Source organism: Pristis pectinata, chromosome 27, assembly GCF_009764475.1.
Source record: "Pristis pectinata isolate sPriPec2 chromosome 27, sPriPec2.1.pri, whole genome shotgun sequence".
NCBI classification, from domain to species: domain Eukaryota; kingdom Metazoa; phylum Chordata; class Chondrichthyes; order Rhinopristiformes; family Pristidae; genus Pristis; species Pristis pectinata.
The window spans coordinates 23,399,507-23,410,487 of record NC_067431.1 but is presented as its reverse complement, the minus strand read 5'-3'; positions in this window follow the sequence as shown (position 1 = coordinate 23,410,487).

The following is a 10,981-nucleotide window of genomic DNA, read 5'->3' as shown; positions in this document are numbered from 1 at the left end:
TACCAGACTGTCATAGAACCCCATCGGGTTTAATGATGACCTTTGGGGAATGAAATCTGCCATCTTTACCAAGTTTTGTGGCACACAGGTTGTCTCTCAGCCTCAAGAGCTACATTCAATCCTCACCTCAGGTGTCATCTGCATGGCGTTTGTAAGTTCTCCCTGTGATAGTGTGGGTTTCCCTTCACATCCCAAAGACATACTGGTAGATTGGACATAAAAACTATGGATGATGGAAATCTGCAATGAAAACAGAATGCTAGAAACAGTCAGTAGGCCAGGCCGAAGAGAAATAGAGTCAACGTTTCAGGTTGAAGACTTTTTGTCAGAAATGGGAGCGAGAGAAAATAACTTAAAGGTAAGCTGCTATAACTGTCTGGCTCCCTACTAATTATTTTGTTTTTCACTGTTGATAAGTTTTTAAATTAACATGTTTTTCTCTCTTTCCCAGTTCGGACAAAGGGTCTTTGACCTGAAATACCAACTGCTTTTCTTTCCACAGATATTGAAGTCAAAGTCGAGTTTATTGTCATGTTCACAAGCCCATGTGTGCACAGGTGCAATGAAAAACTTACTTGCAGCAGCATCACAGGCACAGAGCATCATGTAAGCAGCATTCACAAGAAAAACATAAATTATGCATAATTTTTACAAAAAAAAACACAATTAGAACAAAAACAGTCCATTTTAGTGCAAAGTGATCAGAGCGGTCATAATGTTGCTGAACTGTAGTGGTGATTAGGGTTTTGCCGGTTGGTTCAAGAAGTGAATGGTTGAATGCTGCCTGACCTGAGTGTGCTTTGCATTTTCTGCTATTATTTCATGCTGGTAGGTTAATTGGCTACAGCAAATTATTGCTTTGTGTAAGTAAGTGGCAAAAGATCAAAGGAGAGTTGATGGGCATAGGAGAGAGAACAAGTTGCAGGGGTAGAAGGGAAATGAGGAAGGGGATTGCGGCAGGGTTGTTCTGCTGTGAGCCAGCAGGACCCAGTGGGCTGAATGGCCCCATTCTGTCATAATAAGTAAGTAAGCTTGGCCTTTGCTGTGGTTCTGGAGTCACACAATGCAATTTACTTCTAACTATTTTCTCAAAAGCCCTAGGAAATTACTTTGTTCAAGGACAATTAGCATTGGGTAATAAATGCTGGCTTTGCTAACAAGGTCTGCATCCCCTGAATATGACGCTTCCTTTCCAATCAACAGGGCCGCTATGTGCTAGGCAGCAGGACAGCATCAACCCCTTCCTATAAGTTCTTAATTGTGTTTAGAGCAAGCCTTGTGAACTGACCAAACGCCCATGAAATGTGTTGAATTGGAAAACAATTCTTGTGATCCCTTTGCTAAAAACAGACACTGGTCTGTTTGAGTTCATCTGTATCTGGGGAGGAGGTGACAGCTGCTAAATTTTAATAGCAAACTGTCCTGCACACAGGGTCAGCAAACAGTCTACTGGAGGAACTCCACGTGTGGAGCAGCACCTGTGGGTGGGAGGGGAAGGAATTGTCGATGTTTTGGGTCGGAACTCTGCATCAGGACCACGTATCCTGCACACTGGGCGTTTTGTCTATAAGGAAACTCTGTAATGTTCCCACATTGTCACGATTAGGATATTCCAGGCTCCATTATGTAGGATTTGCAGTTGCATTTAATTGTGTCATTTTGCTTCAATCACCCATTATCTTTCTGCCCCTGTTTTGGTGCATTCTTCTTTATCCCAAATGCTAGATCAGTCACAGTTGATGAGGTGAAGGTGCCAAGCCTTATAAACATCCTGATACACCTGTGCTTCACCTGTGTGTGTGTGTACATACACACAGTGTGGGCTGCAAATTAATACCTCCTGACAAAAAAAAATCCTGCCATATCTGTAGAAGTTTGTCAATAATAAATACAAATTAACTGGTAACTACTTGGGAGTTCTGTTCAAAGCATAATAATGTCCAGAGTTGTTTGGTGCACCTTTGATGCTCTGTCAAATACGTTGGAGGGTTTTGAGTGGCACATGTAAACAAACCCTTTCAAATTAATCGGCATCAAAAGTAGATGTACCCAGAGGTGAGAGTTATGAAGTATTACTATTATCTGGGTTCACGTATTACAAACAAACTGGTGAAGTACCTTCCACATTCCCTATCTGTCCAGAGTGCTTGGAATTACTCTGAAGTGTCCTCAGTATTACTGTCTGTAAATGTAGCAGCCAATTTGCCTTCAGTAAATTCCCATAAACAGCAAATGAGATTAATACTTTTGAGGATGGGGAGAGGTTAGTAGAATGCTGGTTAGAACACCTGCACTTCTGTGAATACAGTTGCAATACCCATTTGAACAATCCTTGACTGAACATTAAACCAATAAACACTGGTACTGAGTGACAGCTGAGATCCTGTCCCGTTCTTTGCCAGTAAAGTTTTTTCAGTGCACATTGTTTTTTTATTTCTTTTGTCTTTTTTTTACTAATGATTAAAGCGCTAGTTAGCCTTTACTTTCCAACAAAGCGTACATTCTATTTACCATGAGGATCAGAATTATTTTGTCCTGTAGGTGGTGCAGTGGGTCAGAAAACATGTCTTTTCACCCCAAAGCCAACGGCTAATAGTTAGATTGAGTCTTTTCATCTATTCAGCCCAGCATTTGTTCTTTAAAGAAGAAGAACGTTACTAACAATGCACCCTTCTCTCAGACTAATACCCTTGAGGAACAGTTCAGATAAGAGAAGCAGGTTAAGTTTCCTGTTTCAAAAAACAAACTGCTGGAGGAACTCAGCGGGTCAGGCAGCATCTGTGGATGGAAATGGACAGTCGACGTTTCGGGTCGAGACCATTCTGGACTGAGAGACGGAGGGGAGATGGCCAGTGTAAGGGGGTGGTCTAGCTTTCCTGCTTCTCTGTCTGCAGAAAGCTTCCACCTGGAAGGGTTACGTGGGGTTTAAGTACTTTAGTTTTTATTTTGGCTCAGTCTGGGGACTTTTGTTCTATTTTTATTCTTGTTTGGCAAAATTTGGTATGAAAAATATCACTCAAATGCATCATCTTTTGGTTTCTATATGATTGAACTAAACTGTAATCAGTAACGATAACGACTTTAGACTAGTTCAGGTTTTACGATTATTTTGACAAAATAATTTTTTCCCTGTGATCACCGGCACATTTTGTTTCTCATTCTATTACCCACCAACACTCACTTATCTTTTATTGCCACTGACCTGTGCATCCCATTGACCAATAGGATTGATCGGTAGTCTCCATGTATATTTTGAAAGATTGTAAAACATTCATAAAGCAAATGGAGTGAAAGTAGAAATTGTGCATTGTTGTTGGCACAGAGTTCTCTTGGTGAAAATTAAAACTTTACAGTTTGCCCTTTGGGGACTATTTTTATATTTTATTAGTTATATCTGAAAATTTCAAGTCCTAGATTTAAATTGTGAAAGCAGAAAGGCAGCATTAACAGCACGTTAATTGCTGCTGTTAACGTTATATTCCAATCGGTTCATATTTGTTCCTTGATAAGTCAAAGTACCCAAGTCAAGTCGAGTTTATTGCCAGGTGCACAAGTACTGTGAGGTACAGGTACAATGAAAATCTTGCTTGCAGCAGCATCACAGGCACGTAGGTACGGACACCACACAGAATATAAATTATACAAGATCATGAAGAAAGAAAGACATTAGTGCAAAACTACAACACACGTCCATAGTGGTTGAAGAGGTGGTCTGTAGTGTTCCATTGCTGAGGTAGGGTTAGGGTTGTGCACGTTGGTTCAAGAACCTGAAAGTAGCAGTTCCTGAACCTGTTGGTGTGGGACTGGTGCCATTTCTTCTTGGGGTTGGGAAATTGAGAACTTAGAGGGCCCAAGTTTAAGGTGAGAGGGGAAAGATTTAATAGGTTGGTTCTGTGTCCAGGTTAATCTGACTCGGTAGTAGACACTCAGCCACTGTGGCACAATGGTGTTACTGCCTCATGGCGCCCAGGAACCCAGCTTTGTCCCTGATCTCGGCTGCTGTCTGTTGGAGTTTCATATTCTCCCCGTGACCGTGTGGGTTTCCTCCAGGTGCTCCGGTTTCCTCTCACATCCCAAAGATGTGATGGTATGTTAAACTGGCTGCTGTAAATGACCCCAAGTGTAGGTTGTTGGCAGCAAAACCATGGGGGACTTGAGTCTGTGAGCGAGAATAGGGCGCAGGGAAAATGTGGGGGAATGCGACTGATGGGGAGCTGGCAAAGATTCAAGGGGGCAAATGTCATCGGAAAATACGAGAGATGCAAAAATACGAGTGAGTGTTGGACTTGATCCAAGTCAGGAGGGCAATTTTTGGATGTTGATTTCATGTTTGACTTGGCATCAGTAGCAGGGTGCGATACACAGCAAGAGAGTGGATGGGAATGTGCTCCAGAGTTGGCCAGGGCTTTTAAGGAACTGGTTTCAAGTTGCCCTCAGTGCCATGGTCAGGTGCTGACACCCACCCATGGGATGGACAACTGATCTGTACTTGCATGAGGCTCAATGTGTTCATCAAAACTACTGAGTCCTTCACACACAAGAGAACTGGTAAACAGTTAGTCCTGCAGTCTATTCTATAAGTAGCACATAGTGACAAGACCAAGAGAACTCTGAGCAGGAAATAGACCTTGTAGTGAAGAAAGCAAAGGTCACGGTGCCATTAATAGAGGTACCAAAAAAAGCAAACCCATTGAACATACTCCAGAGAACATTAGGGGATGTTATGTAATAACTGGATATTGTTCCAAGAACAAAGAATTGCTGAAACGAGTAGATGTATTTTTGAAGCCATGCCAGGAAAGCAGCCACAGAAGGGCATCACCCAGGCATGGATGTACGCTTGGCTTGAGATGACACTAATTAACTGAAGAAGGTGCGATGGAAAAACTCACCACCGTCTCTGTGTAGGGCCTTCACGGAATTGAGGCAAGGACACCACTCATCCCAATTCTCTTTCTTTTTCCTCACACTCCCTTACCACTTCTGCCCTGAATAATTACCTTTTTCTTAAAAGGTGCCAGGATCTCTTCCTCAGCCTCTGCCTCACCCCATTCTACTCTCCACTCTGTACGCTGTGTCCGTGCTTCTACAGCCTATGTGCAACATCACATAGATAAGGTGAATGCACACTTCTTCTTGGGGTCGGGAAATTGAGAACTTAGAGGGCACAAGTTTAAGGTGAGAGGGGAAAGATTTAATAGGAACCTGAGGGGCAACTTTTTTACCCAGAGGGTAGTCTGTATATGGAATGAGCTGCCTGAGGAAGTAGTTGCCAGAGGAAGTAGTTCAGGCAGGTACATTAACAACATTTAAAACACACTTGGATAGGTACATAGATAGGAAAGGTTTAGAGAGAGATGGGCCAAATGCAGGCAAAGAGGATTAGATTAGATGGACATTTTGGTTGGCATGGACCAGTTGGACCAAAGGGCCTGTTTCCATGCTGTATGAAGGCTTGCTTAGTGACAGTATTAAATGAATGGTGCTCTATTATCACCATTTTCCATGCAGAAGAAATAATCTTTCCTTTTTGGTATTGGTTTATTATTGTCACATGTACTGAGATACAGTGAAAAACTTGTCTTGCCTACTGTTCGTACAGATCAATTCATTACACAGTGCATTGAGGTAGTACAGGGTAAAAACAATAACAAAATACAGAGTAAGGTGTCACAGCTACAGGGAAGTGCATTGCAGGTAGACAATAAGGTGCAAGGTCAAAACAAGGTAGATTGTGAGGTCAAGAGTCCATATCATATAAGGAAACCATTCAATAGTCTTATCACCGTGGGATAGAAGCAGTCCTTGAGCCTGGTGGTACGTGCCCTCAGGCTCCTGTATCTTCTGCCTGATGGGAAAGGGGAGGAGAGAGAATGACCTGGGTGGGTGTGGTCTTTGATTATGTTGGCTGCTTTACTAAGGCAGTGAGAGGTATAGACAGAGTCCATGGAGGGGAGCTTGGTTTCCGTGATGTGCTGGGCTGTGTCCACAACTCTCTGCAGTTTCTTGCGGTCCTGGGCAGAGCAGTTGCTATACCAAGCCGTGATGCATCCAGATAGGATGCTTACTATGATGCATCAATAAAAGTTGGTGAGTGTCAAAGGGGACATGCCAAATTTCTTTAGCCTCCTGAGGAAGTAGAGGCGCTGGTGAGCTTTCTTGGCCGTGGTGTCTACGTGGTTGGACCAGGACAGGCTATTGGCAATGTTCACTCCCAGGAACTTGAAGCTCTCAACCCTCTCGACCTCAGCACCATTGACGTAGACAGGTGCATGTATGCCACCCCTTTCCTGAAGTCAATGGCCAGCTCTTTTGATGACATTGAGGGAAAGGTTGTTGTCATGACACCATGTCACTAAGCTCTCTTTCTCCTTCCTGTACTCCGACTCATCGTTATTTGAGATACGGTTATTTCATGTACTTGATAACCTTTTTTAATTGTATAAACATGTCCCAAATTGGGTGGTGCAGTTTGTAGAGCTGCTGCCTCACAGCTCCAGTAACCCAAGTCCAATAGAGACTTCTGGTGCTGTCTGCGTGGAGGTTACATGTTCTCCCTGTGACTACGTGGGTTTCCCCTGTGTGCTCTGGTTTCCTCCCACATCCCAAAGGCATATGGATTGGTAGGTTAATTGGTCACCATAAATTGCTCTTAATAGGTAGGTGAGTGATCGAATCTGGGAGACATTGATGGGAATGTAGGGAGAACAGGTTACAGGGAAAATCAGTGGTGCAATGGGATTGCTCTGTGAGCTGTCATAGACTCACTGGAGGGAGGAGGGGGTCAGAGGAGAGGGAAGGGGATCCAGATCAATAAGGAAATATGAATATGATATATGGAATGCTTCTTTGCCATCTCTGTTCCAGTACAGGTAGTGCCAGAGTTTACATGGTATACGGCCCGGGTTCAATTCCGACCACTGTCTGTAAGGAGTTTGTACGTCCCCCCCGTGTCTGCGTGGGTTTCCTCCGGGTGCTCCAGTTTCCTCCCACATTCCAAAGACATACGGGTTAGGAAGTTGTGGGCGTGCCGTGTTGGCACCGGAAGTGTGGCAAAACTTGCGGGCTGCCCCCAGAACACTCTACGCAAAAGATGCATTTCACTGTGTATTTTGATGTACATGTGACTAATAAAGATACCTTATACATCCTCATACATCTTTATTTACATCTTTATCCAGTTTGTTCTTGTAGGTCTTTGAGCTGTTGTCAGTGCTAAGCTTAAAGCCACGGTTATTCATTTTGTGTAAGCCTGTAGAACAACTACGGTGGTTCTTTTAGACAACTACGGTGGTTCTTTTAGACAACCACTCTTTTAGATAGGCATATGAATATGGAGGGATATGGATTATGTGCAGGCAGAAGGGATTAGTTTAATTTGGCATCATGTTCAGCACAGATATCGTGGGCTGAAGGGCCTGTTCCTGTGCTGTACTGTTCTATGTTCTAATGGGCAGTTTGTTTTACTTCTGCAGCTTTGCAAGAGTGCAAACTAACATTCAACAGAGGTCGTGCTTAAATTGCAGATCCTTTGTGCAGTTTCTGATACCCTTCACTCCCTTGGATTTATAAAACACACTAATGCACTGTACTATGGATCTGAGTATTTTTGAACTTGGCACACATTAATTTTCCCAATCTCAGCTTCAGAAATAACTGTTTGAAACATTGGTTTATTTGTGGCAAATGGTGAGACTGGAAGGAGAGATGAACTGGAAGGAGAGATGAACTGGAAGGAATGTGATGGGGAAGATCTGTGCTGGTGTCTGTAGCCAAGAGTCATACAGTACAGCCACAGGCCCTTCAGCCCATCCTGTCCATGCCAACCATCAAGTGCCCATCTATATTAGTCCCATTTACTGGGACTTGATCCACGTTGTTGGGGTTTGCCTCGGTGAGTCAAGTCTCATCTGGATACTTCTTAAGTATCTCTGCTTCCACCAGCCTCTGAGGCAGTGTGTCCCAAACTCCAAACACTCTGGGAGAAAGAACGAGGGAAAGGCTGAAATGGAACGATGGACCCAGGCCCATTTGAGAGAGTGAATTAGTGGTGGTGAAGGAAGCTCTCATATTTCTTACATCGAAGGAAGCTGCCATTCGACCCATCGTGCCCATGTTGTTCTCCCCCACTCTGCAACCTATCATCATCATCAAGGACCCCCACCATCCGGGCCATGCCCTCTTGTCGATGCTGCCAGCAGGCAGGAGGTACAGGAGCCTGAGGACCCACACCTCAAGGGTCAACAACAGCCTCTTCCCCACTGCCATTGTGTTCTTGAACCAACCTGAGAAACCCTAACACTACCTCGGACTATGTGTCTCTCTCAAATTGCATTAATGTCATGATATTTATTTTGTCGTGTAAGTTATGTGTAATTTATGTTAATTTAAGTTCATCTTAACTTGTGTTTGTCATGCTTATAATGTACTGTGCTGCTGCTGCGAAAAGCTAATCTTCATGGCATTTATAAGATATTTATTAGTCACATGTACATCAAAACACACAGTGAAATGAATCCTTTGCGTAGAGCGTTCTGGGGGCAGCCCGCAAGTGTCGCCACGCTTCCGGCACCGACATAGCATGCCCACAACTTCCTAACCCGTACGTCTTTGGAATGTGGGAGGAAACTGGAGCACCCGGAGGAAACCCACGCAGACACGGGGAGAACATACAAATTCATTACAGACAGCGGCCGGAATTGAACCCGGGTCGCTGGTGCTGGAGTAGCGTTACGCTAACCGCTACACTACCGTGCCTGCCCCATGTACGTATGCCTATGGCAATAAACTTGAACTGTTCTCTTTCACATGTCCATCAAGAGAATGCATCTCAGGATGTGATGAGAATACATTTAAAACACATTCGGACAGGGACATGGAGAGGAAAGGTTTAGAGGGATATGGACCAAACACGGGCAAATAGGTCCATGTAGGCAACTTGGTTGACATGGACGAGTTGGGCCAAAGGGCCTGTTTCTGTGCTGCATTACTCTATGACTCTACACATGTTTGAGAGACACTGAATGTCTCAGAGATATCTGTAAACATGGCTGAATCCAGAATGTGAAGTTTGGATTTTCAGATGAAATTCATGTGAATAATTGGGATCCAGAGACATTAATTGAAGAAAGAGGGATTACTGTTGTCGGATCCGGTTATTTTTGAATCCGCAGGTTCTTTCAGGAGTCCAAGAATGAGTTGAAAACAACCTGGTGCTTCACAAAGTTTTACTGGAAAAGTTTAAAACAAAGAAACAGTCACAGAGCACATGGCACCAGCTTTACTACTGGGAGATGAGCCGAGGCAAAGGAAGTAAAATGAGCCAGGGGAAGGGAGAAGAGAGCAAGAGAGAGATTAACAAAAAACGACAACTTTTATACCTGATATAAGAGGTACCCCTTAGCTACCAATAGTCCAATCAGAAAGCCTATTAGATACCTGTGGCAAAACCAACCAATGAGAAAACACGTATTCACCTGATGGACGAACCAATAAGCTAAGAAGTGGTTATTCCTTGTGCAGCCACGTGAGGTGTATATACATGTTATACCCTCTGGTGTCTTGTTGGTGCACCACCTTGGCCTGTGAAGGTGAAGGGACTGAACTGTGGAGGGTGTCACAAATTAACCCAATGCTGTTTACATTTTTACCTGGTAAATAAAGTAAATAACACTATACATGTTAAAAAAACTACATAAAACAGTCGAATCCGACACTGTGGACGTGTGTTTTAACAGATAGGTGACTGAAGCCAAGAAGAACAGAAAGCAAAGAAGCATCAGATTCTAAATTGATCTGAAACATTAACATGGTTTCTCTCTCCGCGGGTGCTGTCTGACCTGCTGGGTAGTTCCAGTATTTTGTGTGTATTGTTGTATTTTTTTAGTCAGCAGTTAACGTACGAAGCTGAGACTCAGCCAATGGTTCAGGTTGGTATCTTGGCCAATATCCCCCTTTCAGCCAATACCCGAAATATAGTGGTTTGCTGTTGATGGGATCTTGCTATGTGGATGACATTTACCTGGAATAACAGCTCTGATTGCACAAAACTCATTAGAAATGAATCACTGCAGACGGAAGTGATTCGGAGGACTTTATTTACCAGGTAAAAATGTAAACAGCTTTGGGTTAGTTTGTGACACCCTCCACAGTTCAGTCCCTTCACCTTCACAGGCCAAGGTGGTGCACCAGCAAGACACCAGAGGGTTGCTGGCATCTGTCTCAGTGAAGGGTCTCGGCACCTGGCAGGAAGGAGGGTAGAGGGGCAATGTCAATGTAGATGGACTGAACAGATGGCAGCTCTACCTCAGCTCCTCAGGTGTTGCCATTACGGCAGATACAAACCGGTAAATGTCACTCCTGAGAACAGAACAACCTAGCTACGACCAGCACTCCTTCTGAAACTCGAATGAAGCCGATACCCACAATAAGTCTCTTAATTGGGTGATAAATCTTATTCGTCTTTTGTGAAATAAACCATTCTTCTTGCAAATCCTGGCTCTGTTCTGGGATGTGTAAATGATGATTCCCTGTCATCCAAAAGGTGTGCCATTATCCATGGAATTTATGGTATTTGAAAATCTCTGAATTTTGTCAGTGCAGTAAAATCTAGGTAATGTACATGTATCTAGAGAGTCATTGCTGAAGACACAAGAGACTGCAGATGCTGGAATCTGGAGCAACACATAATCTGCTAGGTTCTGAGGGCAACAGCCTCAGAACAAGGGGACTGAGATGAGGAGGAATTTCTTCAGTGGTGAATCTGTGAAATTCGTTGCCACAGAGGGCAAGTCAGTGGGTGTATTTAAGGCAGAGATCGATAGGTTCTTGATTGGTTAAGGGCTACAGGAAGAAGGTGGGAGGATGACGTTGAAGAATAATCAGCCATGATCGACTGGGGAAGCAGACTCGATGGGCCGAATAGACTAATTCTGCTCCTACGCCTTATGGTCTTATGCTGGAGGAACTCGGCGGGTTGAGC